At 45.9% G+C, this 25921-nt stretch overlaps 1 protein-coding gene across 2 annotated transcripts in view; it reads right to left on the bottom strand.

Moving 5' to 3' along the window:
* FLRT2 (fibronectin leucine rich transmembrane protein 2) overlaps positions 1–22513 on the bottom strand; it is a 115675-nt gene extending 93162 nt beyond the window's left edge. Inside the window, exon 1 of one of the 2 annotated variants that reach the window (XM_070378419.1) lies at positions 22037–22513. The gene's annotated coding sequence lies outside the window, so the exon portion shown is untranslated. Of the gene's footprint in view, positions 1–18569; positions 18711–22036 lie in introns of those variants that run through there. The other variant, XM_070378418.1, reaches the window with a different exon arrangement.
* Positions 22514–25921: the final 3408 nt, after the last annotated feature.

Raw genomic sequence — 25921 nt, forward strand, 5'->3', positions numbered from 1 at the left:
CCTGCCATCCCTCCAGGTCATCACAGAGCACCAAGCTGAGCTCCCTGGGATTCATAGCAAGTTCCCACTGGCCATCTTTTTCACACATGGCAGTGACAAATGTCAATCCCAACCTCCCAATTCATAGAGTCTGTCATACAGAGTGAGGTAAGTTAGAAAGAGAAAACCAAGTATCATATATTAACACATGCATATGGAATCTAGAAAAGTGGTCCAGATGAACCTACTGATCTTTTGATGATCTCATACTGCTTGTCTAGTCCAATTCATGGCACCGATTGTTGACGACTATTTGGTACCCAGCTACACAAAACAGAAATGGACATGAGTTTCCCAAGTCATCTTCCTCTCTAGGAATCTATAATACAGCAGTAACTGCACACACCAACTACAGACATCAGAAAGTAAAATGATAAAACAAACTGAAGGCTTTAAGAAATTAAAGAAATCAGAATTACAAAAATGGAAAGTATTAAGAAAAACAATTCCCATCTTCAACTTTACATTTCACACCATGCTTTCTTTCTGGCAATAATTAAATTAAATCTTTAGTTATTCCATTAGGGTCCACTGCAATTCTAAATAAAATGAATCTTTAGAGATTTCAAGGCAGAGTATACAAATGCATCCATCCATGTATGCACTCAAGCATCCATTCATTAAAGAACTTAAGATACAGTGGTGATTAACCAAACACACACAAAACTAACAGTAAGATCCTACTATGCATAACATTTTGCATAACTTATTTAATCTTTATAAAAACTCTATAAAATTTTAACGTCTCCATTTTATACAAAAGGTTGAGATAAAATTTGTCATTTGCCCAAAGTGTCACAGTGAGGTAGTAGCAGAGCTGGGATTCAAACTCAGGGTCACCTAATTCCAACACTGAACAATTGTGTCATCCTTGACATTCCCTCTATCTTGAGTCATGCCTATGACCACAAAGAACTAGCTCCTCCCCCTTCCTTCTAATTAAACGAGTGGAGGTGACACAGGCGGTTTATTGCTATCACTGGGGCTCCAGAGAGTTAAATCACAAAGTGACATGAGAAAAGCAAGCACTGCATTTTTGAAAACCAATTCTCAATAACTCTCCATTGGAGAAGGCTAAGAGCTACTGCAGGCAGAAAAGGAGATTCTAGACGATTATCTCTACCAGGGGCATGCCCATGTTCTTCTAAAGCTTCCAGCCCACCTCCACGTCCTACTGTTCCCAAACAACCCCATTCCTTGTATCACTTCCACTGTGGCATCATGGTTCTGTTCACCACACTTCACAGATGCCAACTAGCTCTCTACCATCAGCAACATGCTCTAAATTTTGAAGAGAGATATGGGACTTGAAGCTTCAATCCTTTCATCTTCTTATTAGGAGTTCTGATAAAAAGGTGGAACCTCAATCACACCCAAGCTACCATTAAATGAAATTAGAGATTTCCCTCTTCATTTCATTATTTACAGGTCTGTCTGTCACTTAAGGATGAATAATCATCTGAATACTCATTTCTTCTGGAATTCATTTGCCTTGTGTCTTCACAGAAATGCCATTAATGATCTAGAAATAAAGAATTATGAAAAAGAGAGGGGGCAGTGACAAGCCAGCTTGTGTGCATGCCTGTCAAAGAATATCAAATTTAAGCTCAGATATCAAGATAATTATTTGTGCTATCTGAAAAATTGCTAATGAAGGAAACACTACAATTTTCCCATAAAACCCTTCCAAATGTCCAAAGTATTTTATATAAGAAGATCAAGATTTCCACACAAAGAAAAACATAATCAAGGGCAAGCTCAGATATTGGTTTATTAAGTGTAAAAAATGTTGTATAGATCCTTCTTTATCTGCTAACATGTGTTTCCAGACTATGGACAAGGCTTTAAAGTGAAATCTAAGTAAAGCTGAAACAACGCTGACTTTTTACCAGATAAGAAGTCTACTCATATAATTTCACATGGCTACAGGGTTTTGATATGAAAAGCACCTTCGTAACTCTGGAACTAAACAGCATTATGCAGCAAAAGAAAACATATTCATTAGCCAATTATAATTACACTGGTCATTCGTGCTAAATGAAATGCCTCGCATCCATCATATTTTCCACAAGGTAGACTGGCCACAACAGAATTATTTACTTGGTTTGCCTTCGTTGCGTCCCTCTTTGTAATAGCTTTCATTTCACTGTTTACCTGCTTCCTAACAGACGGTCCCTGGAGTTCTTGAAGAGTTCATAACGTTCATTCTTAGAAGCTTTTAGCTGAGATTTTTACATGGCGGCAACACTCACAGCATCATCCCCACAGAATATATTATGAGCATTGCTATTTTCGTGCTTATAGTGACAAGATCAAATTTAGTACAAAGATTCTCTTCTTTTTGCCTGTTGATAAGCCAGAGTCCTCTGCGGGCAGTTGTTTTTAAGAGCACTCTCTTTGGGTAATTCTTTTCTAATAATTCATGATCCCCACTGTTTTTCAGGCGATAAGACTGCTGGAAAGATTTCTTTCTTTCCCAGAAAGCAAAATGATTTTAAGAGTTCTTCGACAGTGAGTGTCCTAATTGAGACAGAGTGATAACTATTTCTAAAATCTCGTTTCCTCTTCTGGACCCCAGAAATAAATACTGCTAAGGAGAAATTGGGCAAGAAGTCCTATGACTGCACAGAGAGATCCTTTAGGGAAACAATGACACAATATTATAGAACTGACTTGTCTATGCAGGACAAAAATAGCCATGTATAAACCACAGCATTCATGTTGTTGCAGGTTGGAGTGCAAAAAGGAAAGAGCTAATGCTTACTAGTACTTGACGTGTGTCGCGCTCCATCACTCAGTCGGGTTCGATTCTTTGTGACCCCATGCCCACCTGGCTCCTCTGTCCATGGGATTCTCCAGCCAAGAATACTGGAGCAAGTAGCCATCCCTTTCTCCAGGGAATCTTCCTGACCCAAGGATTAAACCCAGGTCTCCTGTATTGCAGGGGATTCTTTACCATGTGAACCACCAGGGAAGCCCCACTTGATGTGTGGCAAGCCTCACTTAATCTATTCATGACAGTGATCCTATAAGATGTGTATTATTTGTCCTCTATTTAAAAACTGAGGAAATAGAAACAAAGAGGAAGAAACACACTCAAGCTACTCTAGCAGAACCAGATTCAAATCCATCTGCATAATATTCCGCTGCATGTATGTACCACGTCTTCTGTCCATTCCTCTGCTGATGGACTTTAGGCTGCTTCCATGTCCTAGCTATTGGAGACAGTGCTGCCATGCATGCTGGGGTGCCTGTGCCTTTTTGACTTATGTTTTCTCTGTGTATATGCCCAGGAGTGGAATTGCTAGGTCATATGGCACAGGGAACTCTACTTAACGCACTGCGGTAACCCGAAAGGAAAAGAAATCCCAAAGGCAGGGGGTATAGGTATATGAATGGCTGATCCATTTTGCTGTATGGTAGACACTAGCACAACACTGTGAAGAAACCATACTCCAATAAATATTAATTTAAATACTAAAAAATTAGAAAAAACAAACAAAAAATCCATCCATCTGAATCCAACCCCATGGCCTTTATACTACCCTCACCCTCTGTCATTACACGGCTCCCTTTCTAAGAGAATACAATTATGAAGATAATAAAATGCATGTGATTGTTGTCTTTTTTCAAAACATCCAGATGTCTTCAAAGATTCCAGCAAGCTGGAGTCTATGGGGTTCACAATGCTGCAAGCATCTCTTTCAGTATAAACCAGCACACCACTCATTTTGGCTATCAAGCCTCAGTTATAAGAATCCAATTCAACATCATCAAGTCTGATGCCTCCGACTATTTCTATTTGCTCTTGCCTAGAGGCTTGGAAAGACTACAGATTTTGCAAATATCAACAGAGCGTTTGTGATGCTGGTGGAATGTTCTACCTTCCTGTTTTCAAAGCAAGAGAGCACTGCTTTGACAGAGTGTTCCAGAGAGGGAACAAAGGAAGCTTCTATTCGACAATTTTACAATTCTAATAAGCAAGAGTTACTTCTGCAAACTTTGCTAATATTAATCTGCTTAATACTGAAAATGATGGAGAGCAGTATATGTAGAGGGAGACAGGAGATTTGTCCTGTGAGTTTTGGAGGTAAGTTGGAGTTGGATACCTGAGTTCAACTGAGTTCCTCAAACATTTATTGGGGACAGCCTTCCCCTAAATGAGTTCATAGACAATGGACACAAAGCATTAGGTAGGATTTCACAGCGCAATGAGACTATTATAAAGATAAAAGTGAGAGCTCATCCTAAATTTAGTTCAGAAGAGAAGATGAACTTTTCTTTGGGAAAATAAAGGAAAGCCACAGAAAGAAAGACCTTGAGTGTCAAGCTTAAAAGTTTAGCCTTGACCTCGTGAGTAATGAAAAGTAGTATCATCTGCAGGAGAATGATCAAGAGTAGCTATGGTGTGCAGGTCAGGGGAGGAAAGACACACCTGGGTTCAACTGCAATGGAGCCAAAGTCAGGCCAAGACGGACAGCATTTTTAAAAGATGCATAAAACTGGTGATGGAACAGCTGAAAATGAGAGAAAGGAAGTAATCAAAGATGAGTCAAACTCCTGGTTCTAGACAGTACATTTTGTTTAATAAAGAAATAGGAATTACACAGAATGAAATTGTGTTGAAAATGAGCAGCTCCCCTTAAAACATATCGACATTGAAGTCTAACAGAAAATCCAAGTGAATGCAGCACTTGGAGTGGAGAGGGAATAAGGGACCCAGGGTTGCAGGTGGATGCTTTAGAGATGCAGGCGGTCCAGAGGGACCAGGCAGCCATTTTCAGCAGGACTGACACAGGTATGTTTCAGCGTCTTTCATGCGGCCTGATCTCTTCTCAGTCGCCAACTGCAGAGAGCAAATGTTTTGCTTCCACTGGATCCAGCTAGACCTCCCACTGTCATAGACAGAAATAATACAGAATCCACCAGAGAGCCAAACAGAGCTGGTGTTCTCATGCAGTCCTGGAACTGAGGGCCACTCACCAAAGTGGACAGAGCCTGCCTGCATAAACAACCCCATCGACAAGTCCATCCAGATTGACCCAACTCAGAAATCATTTTATGCTGCCCCATCCACAGTGGTCTCATGACAGATGATGGGCATGGGGTGGCAAAAGAACATCCAAACAGCGACAGCCACGGTCTAGATTAAGCTCGGGAGCTCTTAATTTAGACAGCTAAGAATATACAGGGGCTTTCCTGGTGGCCCAGCCGTAAGGAAACTGCCTGCAATGCAGGAGACTCAGGTTTGATTCCTGGATGGGAAGATCCCCTGGAGAAGGAAATGGAAACCCACTCCAGTATTCTTGCCTGGAGAATCCCATGGACAGAGGAGCCTGGCAGATACAGTCCATGGGGTCACAAAAGAGTAGGACATGACTTAGCAACTAAACAGCAATATACAGAACTAGGAAGGACACATAATTGGAGAGTCTTAATTATAGTTCCCAAATTCATAAAACACGATGCGCATGCACGCAGAGATGAGGACTCAGCAAAAAGGGTGAAAAGGGACGGATGGTCAAAAATCAAATTCAGCTGGTTGAAGACTGTAAGCGCTGGGCTTATTTCAAATTATCAATGCAGGACAGCCTTTTCCAGCCCATCTCTGGGTCCTTTTTTTACCCAACAGGGTTGACCACCTGAGCAATTACATAGATTTAGAAAAGGAGGGAATCTGACCTATTTATAATACAGTCAATTGCTCATCATTTCCAGGCTCTCTCAGAAGCCTCTGACTCTATGCTATTACCTGCCCTCTGGTCACTCTATGGCCCATTATCACCTTCCACAGGGAAAAAAAGAGGTGCGTCTCACATCAATCCATTTAACTATGTTTTAGCAGTGTTGGGAACAGGGTAAAGACAAGAAATGGAGACTGTGCTCTCTAATAACTGACTCCTTCATCCCTAGATACTTAACACAGACACTGGTTACTACTGAAAGCATGCTAGAAGTTGTCACACTATTTTTTTTAATGACTCTTTTCTCATTTTATAAAAATATACTACCTGGCACTAGAACAGTTTTCATTCAAAAGTGGCAAAGAACAAACAGTGACTTCTTAGGTAATTACCTGTAACAAAGTTAACTGTGGAAAGATGGCCCACACGCTACCCAGGGGACAATGAGCAATCAGCCAAGAATTTGATTTTAAGACACAGGAAAATAAATTTGGAGTGCATTTTGGAAATTACCTAGTGCTTACTTATTTTATAAAACTAACTAACAGCAACTACAAAATAAGATGGGTTTCCCTGGCGGCTCAGATGCTACAGAATCTGCCTGCAATGCAGGAGACCCAGCTTCGACCCCTGGGTCAGGAAGATCCCCTGGAGAAGGGAATGTCTACCCATTCTAGAATTCTAGCCTGGAGAACTCCATTCACTGAGGACCCTGGAGGGCTACAGTCCATGGGTCTGCAAAGTTGGACATGACTGAGCAACTCTCTCACACACACACACACACAGATAAGCGATCTGATGCAATTCTCTCTTCTTCAGTTTCCCCATATATTGTTGTTGTTTAGACTCTAAGCCCTGTCTAACTCTTTGCAACCCCATGGACTGCCACACACCAGGCCTCCCTATCCTTCACTCTTTCCCAGAGTTTGCTCAAATTCACATCCATTGAGTCAGTGACGGCATGCAACCCTCTCATCCTCTGTCATCCCCTTCCCCTACTGCCCTCAATCTTTCCCAGCATCAGGGTCTTTTCCAATGAGTCAGCTCATTGTACCCAAAGTATTAGAGCTTCATAAAATGGAGTTACTAGTGGAATTTCTAAAACAGAACTACTTATCCAGGATTTTTGTGAATATTTAAACATGATAATATACATGAACTGCATAAGCAGCACCCTAAACAAATTCCATTACCATTACCACTGTTAACTATCACTACTATTACTATTATTACTAATCCCCCTAGATGAGAACGTGGCCTTACTGACACCCAGCATGATTTAAGAATCAGGAAAGGGTATTTTTTTTCTAAACAGCCCGATAAATTAACTCTGCAAAATCCCTGGGCAAAGGCAGCATTCAAAGTGTTGCCAGTCTAGAAATGGCCCAGGGGGAACCAAAGGCTAAAGTGGGGCCATATGAAAATGTGCTCCACAATCTTCTAATCTTGTCGGCCACTGAAAATTTTGCTTAAAAAGGGGGAAGAGGGACCAGATATGTTTCTATGTGCATATACCTGCCTCACCGGAAAGCAAGTCCTCTCTGTCCATCAATTGATTATCCACCATAAAAGCGGCAAGGTGTTAGAGCTGTCTCTTGGCCAACAAGAAGGACCTGAAGTCCCTGAAGTCCGACTTTTCTGTCCCTGCCACGACCACGTTAAATCACGCACATTTAGAATGTGTTGTACCCTTTGCACGTGCTTTGCTCCATTCAGTGTGCAAATCGTGAGGACAAGGGTGGGTCCTACTTTGTGAAGGTAGAGCGACTAAGGTTCTGTGATTTCTAGTCTTCTTTTCTCCTCTCTGGAGGGCCCTTGCTCCTCAGATATCACCATCAGGAAATAAAGTGCCCAAGACAAAATAAACAAGGAGCAAGAACCTGAAAAAGAACAAATGCAAAACATCATCACAAGTTCTTTGCTCTTTTTAATTCTGCCAGGAAAGAGACACAAAGTTAGCACTGTGAGTTAAATTTCTGATTTTATGGAAACCACATCTGCGTGGATATCGACTTAACTGATGGTTTAACTCGGTGCCAAGAAAGATGTTTCATCAGGCAAAAGCATTCCTTCTTTAAACAGATCTTCCAGTGTGACATCGGAAATCGCCTCGTGTGAGGTTTGGAAAACTTGATGCAGATCAAGGTTGGGTTAACCAGAAAGCTTTTGCCTGACAAACCTGTTTAGAGTAAAGCAGAACGGTGGTGGTTGCGTTTTTTTCCCCCATTGAGCAACCACATCTACAGGAATGGAAAAGCACTTCTGAGGAAGAGGGCCCTATTACTAGATGAGGAATCTTCTTGTTTTCCAGGAGGGTACAGCATCATTACATATGTATTCATTCAGTTACATTTATGCAGAACCTGGGGCACTGAGCACCATTGTTCATTTTAATACCGGCGAGACAAAGGAACAAATGAGCCAAGGTTTTGGAGTCCAGAAGGGAGGACAGATATGGGAACAAATGCATTACAATACAACCTCAGTGGGGAACTCACAGTGGGACAAACAAAATACTCTAGAAGCACAGAGAAAGCAATGACGAATTTTGACAGGGAGGGAATGTGTCGTTCTTGTGGGTCTTAAGGGAAAAGAGTTTTCCAGGTGGAGAATGAGCAGGTAATATGCTATGTACGAGATAAACAGCACGAGCGAGGCTGTGTATCAAGAGGCCTGGCCTCACCACCTTTGGAGCATTGGTGCTGAGGATGGGTGCTGAGGATGAGGCCTGAGAGATCGTCGGAGACCCAGACTGTCATGGACCTCATGTCATGATAACAAGCTTGGATAAGCCTTATCCAGAGGCACAGGAAATCCAGGCCACAGGTGACTAGTAAGTCTGAGCAAGCTCCAGGAGCTAGTGAAGGACAGAGAAGCCTGGCGTGCTGCAGTCCACGGGGTCACAAAGAGTCAGACATGGCTGAGCACCTGATGAACATCAACCACAGCAATATGATGTGATTTGCTTTTTTAGGGCACTAATTCTGAGGACAGCAAGAGTGGTAGATAGATGGTGGAGACACCACACAGGAGACTGCCCTGATGTTTGGTCACTTCAAAGGTTCTCCTGGCAGAGCTGGGTTAAATGGAGTGACATTTCCTAGGTGGCAGAATATATAGAAAAAAATACTTTCAGAAATTCACAAGTGACTTTAGCCAGACAACTATAAAACCACTGAGCCTCTGGCTTAGGAAAAGTTCTAAAGATGATCAGTTAGTGATCTCCAGTACCGGGAGCATCCACATTCCCAGGCTTCACCACAGACAGAGGATATCGGCATCTCCAGGTCTCAGGTTGAGGACCTGCATTTTTAACCATCCCCTTCAGTTCACTCATGGCTGAGTCAAGTTTGGGAAGGGAGAACTCTAGGTCAGGTCCATCAGATTTCCTGGTGAGGAAGGACAAGGTCTTCTCTGCAAGAGTATCCCAAAGCTGGGTACAAAACTTAGCATGGTGCCTGGCATGTGGTAAAAAAAAAAATTAACCTGTGTCAAATCCCCAGATACAGGCTTGTGACTTGAATGGATGTCTGCTTTGCATTCCTTCAGGACTCAGAGATTATGAGAACTGAGCTTTGAATTCCATTGCTCTCAGCACTATTGGACTTGGGTAAGAAAAAATATTTTAAACCATTTCCCAAAGAATTTTAATCTCTCTAATACGTTCTAAAGTAGCAAAACAGGGTCTTATTGTTTTATGTTGGGTGGAATGTTGGTTCAGAAGCTACTTACTAAGACATGAAGAGCTTGCCAAGTACAGTCGAGTGCCTGGTTCTCTCTGCTCCAATATGATTGATTATATGTATACATATTACATATATAGGATGTGATTTTAATAGGAAAAGCTTCTGCATTTCCAAACTTGGAAGTTAGGGGTTCCTAACATCTTAACCTTCCTACATTAATTTACAGATTCAGAGTGTCAAAAAAAAAAAAAAAAAGAACTAAGTCTCCATTGTTCAGTAGAATGCAGAAATTATACTATACATACATGCAATCATAATGATAAGTGCAAAATAACCCAGCAGTGTGTACTTTGACCAGTCTTTCTGAGCGCTCTTAGGAGGCTCCAACACAGGCACAGAAGCTCCTTTACTTAAATTAACTGAAAATGGCTTTTCTGAAAGAAATATTTCCAACCAGAAGTGCTTACCCAGAGGCATCATTCCGATTTGAACATCCATCATTATACAAGCAAGGCATAATCATTCTATAAGCACAGAATAAGCATGATATAAACAGAGCAATGATTGACGTGTTAATATTCTGCAATAAAATATTTTCTTGACTCTGCTAAGAGTCATGTGTGAGATGAGTTGTGGGAAGCCAGTGCTTAAAATGCTTTCTGATAAAAATCTTTGTAGACCGGCAGAGATATCATAGCCATGGTTCACCGCATCCAGGGTCACAGTCTAGACGTAGGACTTGTTGCAAGCTGCAGGTACCGTCTCCATGGAAAGGGACATGGAGGTGAGTCAGGGTTGGCGTGCCAAAGGCGATGCTTTCAATAACCAAAAAAACTACCAGTTAGGCAGGACCCACTGATGTCACCTTCCGGTTCCCCAACCTGGGACAGGCTTTTTTTTTTTTTGTCTCTGTTCCTTCTCTCTGGTCCTTCTCACACCATCAGTCCACACTGTACCCCGCTAGCTATGAGCTCACTCTGCCATTGAGTGGCGGGCCCTTTCCTCTGCCGTCCCTTTCATGCGCTGTTACCTGCATAGATCACAAAATTTTCTTTTGTAGAAGAAGCTGTAACCTGTTAGTGAACAGGTTCAAGAGGTCACAAGGCTTCTTTGGGATTCCAGGGAAATGCAAAGGTATTTGTAGAGGGGGAGAATAACATAATGGAATCATTATCATTTCAGGGAGAAAGATCTGCAGTCAGCATTTATTAAGCCTCTACTGTGTGCCAGACAGGTAGACGTTTTACATAATTATCTCAATCCTCAGAAGAACGGCTCTGGGAATAGAAAGAATTCCCTTCTATTTTTCGACTTGAAAAGGTGAAGACTAAAAAGCATGTTTAAAATGTGCCCCCAAAGTGAATGTGCTAAGTCACTCAGTCGTGTCTGAATCTTTGTGACTCCATAGATTATAGCCCACCAGACTCCTCTGTCCATGGGATTCTCCAGGCAAGAATACTGGAGTGGATTGCCATTCCCTTCTCCAGGGGATCTTCCCGACCCAGGGATCAAAACCCAGTCTCCCCCATTGCAGGCAGACTCTTTACCATCTGTGCCACCAGGGAAGCCCCAAAATATGGTTTGCAAAATTCACAAGGGACAGAGCCAGCATTAGAACCTGAGACTCTCTTCAAATGTAAAACTTTTTTCATTAATATTCTGGGTTCCTGGCACTGTTTTCAATCATGTATAAAATTGCTTTGCCGTTCGGTCTTATGTCTTCTTCTGTCCTGGCTGGCCTGGGTAGCCTCAGGAGGGATTGTGCGTTATCTACATTGACCACTCCGGTCTTACTCCATGCCTGGCCCATGGTAAGTGGTAAAAACCATCTCCTGAATGTATGGAAAAGCTTTCTTCATCATTGGATATAAACCTTCTGCCTCTACAAAAACAATACCTCCTCCATGAGTACCATCCCATGCACACAAAGGAATAGCCCCTCATTACAGTGTGTGTTTATCTATGTAGAGCTTCCCTGGGCTCCCCTGGGGGCTCAGTGGTAAGCAACCTGCCTACAAATTCAGGAGACATGTGTTCAATCCTGGGTCGGGAAGATCCCCTGGAGGAGGAAATGGCAACCCTCTCTAGTATTCTCGCCTGGAGAATCCCATGGACAGAGGAGCCTGGTGGGGTGCAGTCCACGGGGAAGCAAAGAGTCAGTCACAACTTATTGACTGAAAATGCTCTGCACAAGCCTTATTGTGCAAAACCAAAGTCTGAAAAAGGCATCATCTATTCCAGTAATGACTGTGTTTTTGCAAAAGGTTAACTTGGATGGCTAATGTATAAAGCCAGACAAAAAGAAACAACCTTACTTCAGGGAATTCTGTTCCCCACCCCCAAAAGATCCCCAGTGGAATCCATTTGTGATAAATTCAGTTTCCAACAACAAGCCAAGCTGTCAGGGAAGGAAAGTTTGGCCTTTGCGCCCAACTCACCCTGATCAGAATACTTACATTAAAATAGAGCAAACTCACCCATGGAAATGATGCACCATTAAACGAAGGGATGGAGTAATGGAGAGGAACACCAGGCACTTTATTGGTGAGTGATATCTCAGAGAACTCTCAAAAAGCAAAAGCTCCGGGAGGGCAGGGCACTCTGACCTGGCTGTGTGCATGCACACTCAGTCACTAAGTCGTGTCCAACTCCTTGTCATCCCTTGGACTGTAGCCCATGAAGCTCCTGTGTACTTGGGATTCTCCAGGCCAGAATTCCAGAGTGGGTTACCATTTCCTACTCCAGGGGATCTTCCTGACTCAGGAATAGAACCGGTGTCTCCTGCATCTCTGGCATCGGCAGGCAGATCCTTTACCACCATGCCACCTAGGAAGCCCTCTGTCTTGGTTATCTTCCTATTTGCATAAAACTTAGAACTATCCTAGCACCTGACAGTCCTGCAGTGATAAATGTTATCAATTTGACTAATGCCTCTTCATGGGAATATAACACTGAATTATTAGTAAGGTATTTTCACACCCATTAATCTTATTTGACCCCACAACAACCCTGTTGAACTCTGCAGAGAGGAAATTAAGTCTCCAGAAGATGAAGTAATTTGTCCAAGGTCATCACTGTAGAAAGGAGTGTGCTGACATGAGAACACAGATTTTCTTTCTATTAATACATCTCTTCTTTCTTCCAAAACAACCTCCCTATTTCTCATTCCCCATCACAGTACAAGTCCCAAAACACAAAGCGGACATCATAAAATTACCCCTGGGCTAATAGGCAAACATATATCTAGCATGATGGGGGAGAGGCAGTGAAAGGCTCTTTTTAAATCTAAATATTTACACGATTGCAAGATTTTTTTTAAGAGTTTTAATTTTTTTTTTTTTTAATCCACCTCTGATCATTTTGGTTGAGTTTGTAGAGAAGGAAGTTTCTGAACTGTATCAGAGAGTTCAACATCTAGGTAATTAAACGTAATCTTCATGATTCTGTACAAAGTCAAATGGTTTAAGGGAGGAGTCTGTGCAACCTGAGGTAGCCTTCAACTTCCTTCTGGCTCCTGTTACCCAATGAGAAGCCAGGTGGGTGAGGCTTTCTGGGACCAACTCACAGAAGAGGAAGTTGTGGAGAAGAAATGAAATCCTCTATATGAGCACTGGAAAACATAACAGAGGAGGGGGAGAAATGATTGGGAAGAATGTGTTTTAAAATCAGTGCCATAAACACTGCTTTGACTCCACTTAGAAGAGGTACCTTAGAATATTCAAATTCATAGTGTCAGAAAGTACATTAGTAAATGACACGGGCCTGGGTGGGGGGGTGGAGTTAGTGTTGAATGGCCACAGAGATTCAGGTTAGGAAAGTGAAAAATCACGGAGATGGATGATGGTGAGGGCTGCACAACAGAGAGACTGCGGCTAGTGCCACTCAACTGTAGAGTGAAGGATGGTTAAAGTAGCACGCTTTGTATTACGTGACGTTCACCACCATACAAAACCCTTAAAAAAAGAAAGAAATCAATATCATGCTTCAGGGTCTAAACAGAGTTTTCTGGAACTTCCATAGCAAATGCTTGTCCATCTACCCCCTGACCTTCACCATCTCTTAACCTAATGCCCGTGAGGAATATTAAAAGCCCGTGCATCATCTCCGTCTTCAAACCACGCGAGTCCAAGCTCTGGAGCCAAGTGGAAGGGAGGACTCACACAGGTTATCCTGACACTGGACTTTCATGAAAGTGACGCGCTCGGGCAGCTGAAGCTTGAGAGTGACACCAGCACGTGGGCCTATTTTGGGACCGATGTGAGTCTGAAGTTTTCCATTCAGCCCTATGACCTCTGTTGACTCCAATGGGCCGTGTATTTGTGAACCAATTTTAGGAGCCGCTGTTCTGTCGCTCCCCGTGGAAGGAGGGGTAGGTGTTCTGAGATCTAATAGCCCTGATGAACCTGGAGACCTGATATTTTTCGGTGGGTTTAAATCGGAAAGCCCTCGGGTCCTTAAAAGGTTCAGTTGGAAGATCCTTTTATCTGTGTCTTGAAAGCTCTAATAAAGAGAACTGAAATACAGCACGTGACCTGTGAATTGAGCAGAAACAGAGGAACTTTTGCCAAGGTTCTCACTCATTCCCTTAAAAGCAACCTGGGAAGAAAGTGAGAAAAACTGCCCAGTTCTAATGAGCGCTGAACGGATAAGAGCATCCCAGACTGATTTTGTAAATGCCTTAAAAAAAAAAAAAAAAAAAAAATGGCTGAGGTTTTCAGCCACTAAACTGTTGGAAAAACAACGTGTGCCCTTATTAAGTATCTGCAGAATAATTGACAGGTATTTGAGAAACACGGCTGTGTCCATTTGACCTCCCAAATTATACAGGAATATTTTTGGTGACCTTCCCTTATGACAGGTCCATGAAAATGACACAGCTTTGTTCAGACGACACATGGCGCTGCACTCTTCTGCAGAAACAACCCCCCACCCCCATTAAATTAAGTTAGAGGTGGTATTTGAAAAATAAATAAATATCGGAGTTACAACTCACTGCAAATGGTACAGGAGGCCAGTAAGTGGGGAGCCTGCAAGAGAAGGACTTCTTTTAGAAAGATGTTTTACAGGACTTTTTCTGCATCATTAACTCCTCTGGAATCCTGAATATAACATGATGAATTTCCCAAAAAAGTAGCTACTGTTTAATTTTGAATCACTTCAAAGAGCCACAGTAGAAAGAATCAAAGTAAACCAAAAAGACCAGGAGATGCGAAATTCGCCAAGGGGAAAGGAAAAAAAAAAAAAAAAAAAACCAAGAAGGTTCTAACAGATTTGACCATGTACTGAAAATACCACTGATTATTTTACTAATACAGTGTTTTACTGTTCCGTGCGACTGAAGTAAGTTTCTGTATTCATCAGAACACAGGATATTTTTATTACAATATTTGTGTCAGAGTCTTTTAAAAAGAAACATATTTCAAACCTTGAAAAGAATCTCTGTCTTAAAACGGCCCTTGACGTGTACCTGTGTATGTTTCACTAAAACAGATATTTAAATGGAAGTCATGTTGATGAAAGGAGTAAAAAGATACTGATAACCTTACTCTGATCCCCAACATACAGTTTTGAAAAAAAAAAAAGAATAATTTTTAAAAAAGCAAAGCAATTTGGAGGGTGGGGAAAAGTAATAAAGTTGGGATATTATAATAGTTGTTTAACTTTAAAAATAATAATGATAATAATAATTGGTCTTTAAAAATGTCTTTGGTATAAAACCTGCCCAGGGGAAAAGAAAGAAAGCCTCCTAAAAATTCTATATTCCCAAATACCAAAAGATCAAAAACCATCTGGAAAATGTCGGATAATGGTATCCACCCACCTAAGAAAGTCAGTAAACTTTGTCTTCAATTACTGTTGAGGATAATCAGCTCAAATGGAAATTTTGATTTGAAAATGCTCAGAAGACAAAGCTGGATTAGGAACCAGATTTTAAAAGTCTCCTTGAAAGACCATCTGTTTACAGACACCCTTCTCACACCCCACACCTCGCCCTTGATTTGGACCATAAGTTCACAGCAGAAGCACCGCTGAATTTAAAGACATACACGCACTGCTACTATGAAGCCTAGTTCCCACATATATGTTCTGAGCTTGTCTCAAGTTTCCCTTGTTATGTAAGCACTCCGGGGCAATAAAACTTCACTTACATCCAGCAGTTTGTGAGTCTCTAAACATTAGTCTACCTAACTGTACAATTCTTTTATTGGCAATGGACAGCACTGGTGTTTTATTTACATTGATCACATTGTCGATGCTATATGGAATAACCATTTAGTAGCCTATTAGCCTGTAACATTTTTATTACTGTTGTTAAATATCATTACCCATACTGAACTGTGCAACAGAAAAATCAAGTCGGAAAATCTAAAAACTGAGAACTACAGAGCTGTTACTCACCACCCCCCACCCCTGCCCCAACACACCCATGTAATCTGTAGATTCCGATGAGAAGAAAGGAAAACAATGAGTTTTCACTTTTCACAGATAGAGGTCACTAATGGCCTGGATTTGAATCGCTGTGGCAGAAACCACAAAGTTATTAAAGTAATCTAGTGAAAAATGAACTTGAATAGAAATTAAAGATACTGAAAGACAGTTATCCAGAAAGGTCTGACCTGAATGGACATGAAATCACATCACCTTGACCTTTGTTGCATCCTCTAAGCAGAGCAAAACCAAAAGAGAGCCGCCAGGCACCCTTGCTGTTTTTTAACTTCAGACACTGGGGACCGTGGAAGTGGCAATTCTTCCTTGCAGAGCATAAAGCTGAAGAGTCAGGAAGAGGAGATGTTCACACGGGGTCTCTACAGAATAAGGCTTCTGCACTTCTACATGCTTAAGCCTTTCTTGAAACCAAGCTTCAGACTTGGAAGATATAAAGTTGCTTTCGGGAGATGTGTCTAAATCCCAAATCAAACTCTCCAGCAGGCCAGAATATAAATGTAATGGTATCAAAGGAGGTTCAAATTAGATCCAGGCGGTCAAAGGCAAACCCGGATAAGATCATAGTATCTGAAACCCGGCATACAGGAACAGCGATGCCTGTTTGGGGGAACCTGAGGCAGCCCAGCAGGGTATCATTTGGAAATCTACTTTCTGGTGTTAAAAGCGTCCCCAGGAATTTCTAAAACTGCAATGAAGCTACTGAAGTATTAAGACACAGGCATCTTAAACCAACCAACCAACAAACAAAAACCAGCATTTCTTCCATGCTAGGTTTGTTAATAGGTCTGCTACAGTGCAGATAGCTCAATTCTTTTTCCAATTTCTTGTGCCTACTGCCATAAGACATGGAGTGATGCTTGAAAATGCATTTTCCAACCTCCTCCAGTCACAGACACTTGCAATTCAACATGACAATATCGTGTTGCATGGTCACTCATGTGATTATTAATAATCCATAAATGGTTTAACCCTCTCCTGCACTTCTGATGTGGGGCTTCTGATGAGGGGAGGCAGAAAACTTGTACTGGGGGACTAGTGACATTATAGGCGAATAAGCAACTTTTCATGGCATGCCTGAAAGACTCTTCAGTCAAAGACTGATTCTCATCTAATATGGTGGCCTGTCAATCTTACGCATCTGGCATGTTGCTCAGTGATTAAAAAAAAAAAAAAAATAGCCCAGGGCTAACACTTCAGATACTAACCTAAAATTGTACATTTCATACTGATTCATACTGCAAGGACCAAATACATCCTCAGACACATGCCAACCTGCATTCTATCTATCTCAAAATGTTTGGGGGGGGGGTCATCTTTTAGCTGGAGATGTAATAAGGTCATACAGCTGAAGTCCATAGACAATATCGGCGGGAGAAAGAAGGTCGCCATCATATTAGCTTTTGGCTGGGAGAAGTTAGGCATAATAAATTTATCAAGAATCCTGTGAGCCAGTGGACTAGCCCCAAAGCTCCCTGACCCTGGGTGTTTAAAGAGTCTCCCAGCTGAGGGGGGAGCAAGAGCTCCCATTTAGAAAAGGCTTTGCATACCAAATGCAGCATGTAAAGAAATCTAATCAGCACCTTGCACTTCTGCGAGAGCATTTACACGGATTTGTGCCTTGTACTTGATTAGCTTACTGGAAGCTTTACAAGAGATTCCCTCCACTAAAATTAATCAAGAGCTCTCGGAGACTGTTTTCCATTTACAAGAGAAGGCAGGAGGAGTTTTCCAGGTGAATAAATAAGGATCATAATAAAGATGATGGAACAACAAACGCCGAGATGCTTGGAAACTGGAAACTCGACTAGGGGAAAAGGGACGTCGGGGAGTTGGGTCTGGACCCTTTTTGCTCTCAGGGTGAGACGCAGGAGCTGTTTGACCGGCATAAGAGAGGTTGCAGCTCAGGAAACGTGAGTCCGCTTCCCGCGGCTCGGAGCACACACGCGACCACTCACTACCCTCCACGCCACTGTGCATCAGGCCACCGAGGAAAATCGGCCTCTCTGCAACGCCACTCACCCTCCACACACACTCACACACCCGGGCGGACGATCACTGCATATCCACACCAACAACGGCTAACATGGTTCCTCTCACCTTTCTGCAATCAAAATGAGCCTTCCAAAGTTCCTATTTTATGACGCCAGAAGGTGAATGGAAGGAGGGAGGCAGGGCTCCGGGTATGCGAAAGGGTGAAAAATACATGTTCCCTTTGCTTCGTATTGTCGCACCTCGCCCCCTCCCTGCCAAGTAGCTTTCTGGCATCAGCTCAACCGGGCAAGCGAATGAGGATGGGCTCGTACCGTTTTTAAAAGATACTAAATTGGGGTGAGAGAGTAGGAGGGTGAAGATGGGACTGAGTGAAATCTACGCAGCATTTCCCTGGACTGGAGAATACTAAAAGCCATTGAAGAAAGATTGTAAATGTCCTCCGGGCTCCAAAATGAGGCACCATCTGGGGCCAAGGGCTCCCACCCGTCCTCAGGGGAGGCTGGCCTCCCAGCCCAGCTGCCCACCCGGCGCGAAGAAGCGCCAGAGATCTCGCCCACGTTCCAGGAGACCTCCCCGCGCTGGGTGCCCACTCTCGGGGATCTAGAACTTCGCCTGGATCTGACTTTCCGCGGATCGGGCGAGCGTCTGAAAAAGCGCTGAGGGAGGGAGCGGGAGCCCCGCGGACCTGCCGGGAAGGAGAGGGTCGGGGGGTAAGCGTTACCTGCGAAGGTTTTGGAGGTCTCCTGGCGGCCCCGGTAGGAATTCCGCTCGGCGCCGCGTCCTTCCCCAAATCCAAACTTTTGCTCCGTCCTCCAGGTGGCGGCGGCGGCGGCGGCGACGGCGGCGGCTGCCGGAGCCCGGCCCTGTCGCCCGCAGCGTCGGGGCGCGGGGGTGCGGAGGCCGGACCCTCGGAGCGACACGCGTCTCCCCGCAGCCGGCGGGCGCCCGGGCGCCCGGCTCGCCTGGCTCGCTCTCGCCTTCCTCCCCTACGGAGCCGCGGCATCGTCTCCCCGCGGCCGCCTCCGCCACCTCCGCCTCCAGGGCTCGGGCATGCCACTTTCCTCTGGGCTCCGGCCGCCGCGGCCCCCGCCTCTTCTCCCCGCCTGCCTCCCCCTCTCCACCTCCGCCGAGCCCACGCGCCCCGCAAGCAGGCGGGGGAGCGGGGCACCGCGGCGGAGAGCGGCCCCGCAGCGCCCGGGGCTCCTCGGAGACGGAGGAGCCCGGGGGAGGGTGGCCGGAGAGCCGAGCGGGCGGGCGGGCGCGCCTCCGACGCCGGGGAGCCGATCGCGCAGAGCCGGGCGCGGGGCGCAGCGCGGGGCGCGCGGGGCGCTGAGTCCGGCGGCGGCTCCGACCCGACTGCCGCCTGGGCGCAGCCCGGCCGGGCTAATGTAGGCGCCGCGGCGCCCACCCCCAGCCCTCCGGACACCCCCAGGAGGTGTTTACTGGAAGGAATTCGCGGGATCGCCTCCGCCGCTGCCGCGCTCCTCCTCTGCCTCGGTCCCCGGCGCTCTGGCGCGCTCCCCTCCTCGAGTCCTCTTTCTCTCCCTCCCTCCCTCCCCTCCGCCCTCCCTCTCGGAGTCCCTCCCACATTTCTGGTTTAAAGAATGCTCGGGAGGCGCGGCTGCAACCCCAAGCTTTCCAAGAGGCAAAGTCAGCCGCGGCCGTTAACCCTGTCCTCCCTGGAGCGCGTGGCACGGCGAGCGCCGGGGCCAACCCCGCGGGTGCCGCCCGGACGGCGCCCTCCCTCCCGACTCACTTTCTTCCCTGCACCCTCCTACCCCAGCTCTGAAGGATGTGGCCACCGTCGGAACGGCCGAAAGTTGATTCCCCCCCACTCCCCGCCTTGCCCGCCCGGCGTGGTCCTTCTAAAACCAGCTGATCTAGGATTTAGACGCTGAGGAATGATCGAAACGGGAGATTAGAGGGTAAAAAAATACATCTTTCAACCAAGATGGCGTAATTTCAAATGCAGGCAACCTTGGTGAGTTGCCCCCTACCCCACCCCTAGTTCCCTGATCCCGGATCTTCTTAAATAATTTAACCGGAAAATAATCCAAAGTTTAATATAATTAATTCAAACACCCCCATTTTCTCGTTACACCCTGGCCGCTGGAAAGAGCTCGTTCATTTGCCCCCACAGATGACAAGAAACAACCACTTTCAGACACATGGTTTAGGGAACAGGTTTGACAACGGGGCGGGGGGCGGGGGGAGCTTGATTTGCACACAGGCTCAGTTTCCACTCGGCGATCTCTTTGCAAAGGTTAAAGAGGAATGTAAGAAAACCAGGTCCACGTCTCTCTTGGAAAAAGGGGGAAGGGAAGCTTTTGCTTCTCTCCTCTCACTTCATTAAGGTTCCTCCTGCCTCCAGTAAGTTGCTGTCATGTTTTAACAAGTCTGGAGAGAGGCTCAAGCTGAACAGAAGAGGGAGAACGAGTTCGCGCCAAGCGCCGGGCTGCGCCGAGACGCGCCGTCGGTGGGGCCGGGCGGGAAGCAGCCCGCGAGCTAGAAGGCGGCCCAGGAACAGCTCCCGAGGGACCCGCTCGGCTATCGCGGCAGAAGAGTTAGGCAGGGGCGGTGACCACCGCCAACCCGGGTTTGATTTCCCCGTCCTCAGTTCGGAGTCTGAGTCACTTGGCACCACTTTCCTAATTGTTTTTATTTCCTTCGCATCCCTGTTGTGTCTACCGCCTTCACGTTTGGTGAGCGCCTCCATCGAGTTAAGCAGACTTGGAGGAAGGCCCAATGTGCCTCGCAAGCACAAGCCGCGCCGAGATCCACCCAGACGCATGCTCGAGACGCACGCTGGCACTCGCGCTTACACACACACACACACACGCACACACGACCCCAGGTCGTGCCCGTGGGCCGCTGCTCCCGCGTTGCCTTCTGAGAAGGTGGCCCCGTAAAATGCGTTTGCCTTACAGATGACAAAGCCGCTTTCCTCCCCCAAACTCAGTGTGTGATTCATACACAGCCTGGGTTGGGGGTTGGCTGGGGGAGTTAAGTGAACCAAGGCTGACAGTGAGTGCCATCTTGCTGGGAGGTGCCAGCATCAAAGCCCCAGGGACCACAGCAGCGGTGGCCTCCTCCTCCACCCGCCGCCGCCGCCGGCCGGAGCCTCAGGCGCTCCAGGAGTTTACCGGACATCAAGTGTGGGTTCAGCCCGTCCCAGGCACCCTCTCCGGATACTTCCTTTCCTTGGTTATTGTCCCGACCTCAACCCACAACCTTGATCTTGGGCCTGATTACAAATGAGAAGTGACCGCGCCGGCGCTGAAAGCGCGGGGACAAGCCCGAGACCGGTCGGCGTGGCGGAGGAGGCATCTTTCCAGCCTGGGGCGCGGTGGCGGCTGGCAAGGCTCCACTCGCGAGCTCCTCGCTGTCCGATTCGCCTCTCAACCCAGTGCTGGGAGGCGTTAACCGCTCCCCTCCCCGCGCCCCGCGCAGCCGGAGTCGGGAACACAATCCCAGTTCAGCCCGGTGGGCTGCTCCCGCCTTCGCCGTCCCCACTGGCGCGCCTAGAAGACGCGCTGGAGGGAACTCAGTGCCAGACCGCTGAAGTCCAGCACGGCTGGAGAAAAGACTTGCTTAGGTGTGTGTGGGGGTGGCGTGGGGGAGTAACTTATGGCCCAACTCGAAGGAAAAGGAACCAGCGCCCTCCGCATCTTGTTAGCCACTCAAGGATCCCCGGTTGCGGGCAGGGGGCAAGCTGGTGGTTTTAGATGCAACGGCTTGATGGTAACGCTGGTGACAGTACCAGCAGACGGAGCGTGCGCAGGGGTGGGGGCCTAAGGGAGCGTTGCTCTCTCAGAAGTTAACGTTCATCCTGGCGAAATGAGAGGTTGTATTCAGGCAAGGTTAGTGGATCTAGAAACCCCAATTTAGGATCGATGCTCCGGGGGGACTAGCTCACTTGCGTCTTGACCCAGAGCTCAGTTATAAAACTCCTTAGAGGAGGGAGGTTCGACCTGCAGCTAGATTTCTCTTCTCTGAAATCGGGGGATAGTTAAGCAGTCTGTTCTTTCGGCGGATGAAAGATAAAGCTTAAAGCATCCTATCCCAAAGATCACCCCCAGCGGATTAAATAATAATAATAACAATCCCCCTTAAGAGACCGCGTGGTGTTGGCAGAGCGGCAGCCAGGTCGGTTCTGGCAAAGTCCACCTGGCACCTCAGCCCCTTTACCTGGCGGCCGCAGCTCCTCGCACTGCGCTCATCCGAATCCGACAGGGTCGGGGAGGTGGGAAGGGAAGGAGCTGGCTCCACAGCAGCGGGGCTCCCGGGGCATGGTATTATTTTAGGGGTCGCCGCCAAGGTCCCTCCTGCCCATCGTTGAGAACTGCCAACCCGATCCCCGGGCTGGGTGGACGCGGCGGCGGGCGCGGAGCTGACGCGTCTCGGCTTCTGGACGCGCGGGACCGCAGGCCAAAGACCATCCCCCCGGGGCAGGGACCGCGCGGCCGCTGGAATGCTCTCCCGGCTCCCCGGTTCCTCCGCGGTAGGACTGGAAGATGCCACCCTCGCAAGCGACGGCGAAGGGTTTCGAACGTACAACTAACTCGTAGGTACCCAGCCTGAGACTGAGAGCTGCCTTCCCCCTCCGCCGCCTGTCCCTCCTCCCGGGGAGGGAGCTAACTTAACCCTGTGCACGCCCTGCTCTCCTCCCTGGAGAAGCTGTGATCCACGAGCAAACCGCAGGCGGCGGCTCCCGGGCAGCGAGCTTTGTTCACGTGCGTTTCCAGTGGGTGTGTTCCTGTCTGGGGGCACTCGCGTGGCAGAACGCCAGTGGCAGGCTTCCAGCGCCCGTCTCCGGCATGGGAAGGAGCCCTAGCGTTTCATCCGGACCAGACCCAGCCCTCCCTCGGAATCTAATTTTTTTTTTTTTTTTTTTGCCAACAGTTACTAGATTTATTGGAGTTGCCAGCGAAGTTGGGTTTTATTCCCCCCCCTTTTTTTTCCTGCCCCCTCCCCTCTCCTACTCGGGACCCCCGGATTATTTCCTTTCCTAGACCGTGCTTTGAAGTTGTGGAACTCTCTGCTCCTTCTGACTCTGGCTTTTTAACTGGCGTGTGCGAGACGAATTGTAGAAGGCTTGTACCCACTCACGCCAAATTGAAACGAAGCCGCAAGGGTCTCCCAGTCACCCAGTGTCTGCAGCAGCCCAGAGACCACAACATATTCAAATAAGATTAAGAGATTGGAAGGTGGGGGCGAGGGGGTGGTGAGGGATTTTTGAGACCTGAATGGGGAAAGAGGTGGGGGGTGGGGGTGGCGGGGAGACACAAGAGAGCCCGCGCCTTAAAATGGAATCAACAAGGCAAACACGGAAGAGAATGACGAAGCAAAAAATATATGAGTCCCGACGTGGAAAGCAGTCAAATTTGAGAACCTGGATTTTAATGCTTATTTCCCCAGTTTCTTTGGAAGCGATAAAAAGGGAATATGAGCCTCCGCCTTGGCCACCCAGATGCTTCGCATTTTGTAAACATCTTCCAGTAAGTGCTCCGGACTCCCAAGAAGTTAACTGAAGTTGGAGGCGAGTCATCCCATGGAGGCGGAATGGAAGGTTAGACGAGAGAAAACGGAGAACAGAGCGCCTCGCTGTCAGCGTCGGCCCCCAAAGGGCCACTCAGAGCGCACACTCAGACGTCCCCAACCGACTCCTTCCTTCCCCATCTCCATTTCGAACTAAGAGAGACCGAGCCTTTAAAAGCCATTCAGAGAAGAACACTTGAATCTTGCCGAACCCGAGTTATTATAAATAGAGGAAATCCACCGGAGGATAGATGTTCCCAGATTCTCTCTGCTGCATAAAGGCCGTTTCAACCGCCTCTCTGAGCCAGGCCACCCCGCCTCGTCAATGGGAACCCTGTTTCCAGCCCGCTGGGTACAGAATTCCGTTGTAAATCCTTCTAGTTTGCCAAGGTGGCAGCAAAGCATAGGAATAACTCCTCAGGCTGCAGCAGCAACTAGGGAGACCACAGTTTAGGAAGAATATTCATCTACCTGCTTTTAAACAGCCATCTTCGTGTGTGAGAGTGTACATAAGTATCCGCTTGAGGTTCTTTGGAAACCTCAGTGTGATATGACAGTATAATTATTTCATCTTTAAGGATGCATTTTTGTTTCAAGGCAAAACAGAACCCTGTTCAGGTTTTACTTTCTGATGTATGCTACTGGAAAATGAATGTGACTGAGAAAGGGAGAGGGGATGCTTGCAGATGTCCAGAATTTGCATATAGATGACTGCTGTTTCTAAAGTATAAGAGACTGTCCTGTGAACATACTCCCATTAAAGACTGCTGGTGCTGTTTAATCCAGACAAGGAAAATGAAGTATGGAAAATACCACACCAAATATATGAAATTTCTTAGGCACATGACCCATGAGTCAGCTCTAGAAAAGTATGATGGTGAGGCCAGAGGAAGCAAAAAAAAAAAAAAGTTAATGTGGTTCAGGGGCTCCAGAGTATAGTAGTTTTGCAGACTAACAAAACTGTGATAATTAGGTTATTTTTATATTTTATATTTATATTTTATAGAGAAACTATCACTAATACATGAGTATTGAGATGGAGAGAAGCAAAAAGCAAATTTGTGAGCTTCAAAAACCAGAATGGCTGTTAATTGTGCTTAGGACTTCAATCTCCAGGAGAGTTTTCAGTTGAAACTTAATGGTTTCAAATCCGTTAGTGCCTCCTCTCCATGTTTCTTATTCCCCTCCCCCCTGCACCTGTGCATTGACTTTTCTTTCTGATACTCTGTTAAAGTAAAGATAACATAGAATTTGGATTCATAAGATCATGGTTTAAGCCCAAAGGCACTAAAAATTTTGATCCTGGGTAAATTCAGCTTCAAGCCACTGTCTTATGAAATGGACATCACAACACCTGTTCTACCAGCCTTATAATACTGTCAAATCATGAGTCAGTGTTTGTGAAAGTGCTTCAGAAATTTCAGTTGCTGTTGTTGGTAACAGTACTATCATTACATCACACAGTGTCAGCCTTCAGAACATAGGAAAGTTACATCAAGCTAAAGGTAGTTTCCTCTGATGTTATCGTCTTAGATCACCTTGGCCCATTTATCAAAAGGAAGAACCAACACTGCTGCATTGCTACTAACTAAACTCAAGACTTCATTCCTATTCCGTCAGTCTTTCCACTAATGTCCTTTGTTTCAGAATCTCAGCTAGGGTACCAAGCTGCCCTCAGCAATCCCATCTCCTGTGGTCTGTGCCAGTTGCTCAGTCTTTCATTGTTTTTCATGCCCCTGAGAGTGTTGAATGAGTAAGTCAGGTATTTCATCTCTCAGTTTGGGTTTGTTTGATGTTTTCTCATGACCAGACCCCAGACTAGACTCTATGGCTTTGGGGAATGAATACCATGGAGGTGGAATGTCATTCTCATCACATCAGGGGGGAGAAGATATCATCATGACATCACTGATGAAAAAGTCACTACTCCTTAAGAGATTGTGTGCAAGATTTCCCCACGATAGGATTATTTGTTCATTTCCATGCTCTGTTGTTTGGAAATAAATTACTAGTTCCTGCCCACTCTCATGAATTTAGAATTTTTGAAAGGGCAAAAAAAGTATGCAGGGGGCTCATCAACACCCCAAATATCAAATTCACCCAGGAATTATCTCCCAGGAAAAATTCTTCCTGTGTCTATGTCCTTAGAAAAGTGTTCAACCATCTCCTCTTGGGAACGTATTTTTAACCCATCTTTCCAAATTTAGTCATTCTCCAAATCCTATTCTTTTCTAACGTCCCTTTCCTTTTCAATCCTCGCTGCCACGTGTGGTTGGTTAAGAATGCCAACTTCCCTATGGAAAGATGACACTCAAGACTTCTTACTTTTATCTTTCTTTCATGGTTTTCTGATAGTATGGTGTTCATTTCATTCTCCCTCAGAGTGACAGTAGCTATCTTCATATTGGTCTCTGGATTAGATCTAGTTGTCTCAAAAATTGAGTTGGTATTAGGTTTCTATTTTCCCGGTAAATACTCAGAATACCTGTGTTGACTTTATGAGTTAGTTCTTCCAGCAGGTAGACAGAAATGCAT

This window comes from Bos mutus, chromosome 10, assembly GCF_027580195.1.
Source record: "Bos mutus isolate GX-2022 chromosome 10, NWIPB_WYAK_1.1, whole genome shotgun sequence".
Classification (NCBI taxonomy): domain Eukaryota; kingdom Metazoa; phylum Chordata; class Mammalia; order Artiodactyla; family Bovidae; genus Bos; species Bos mutus.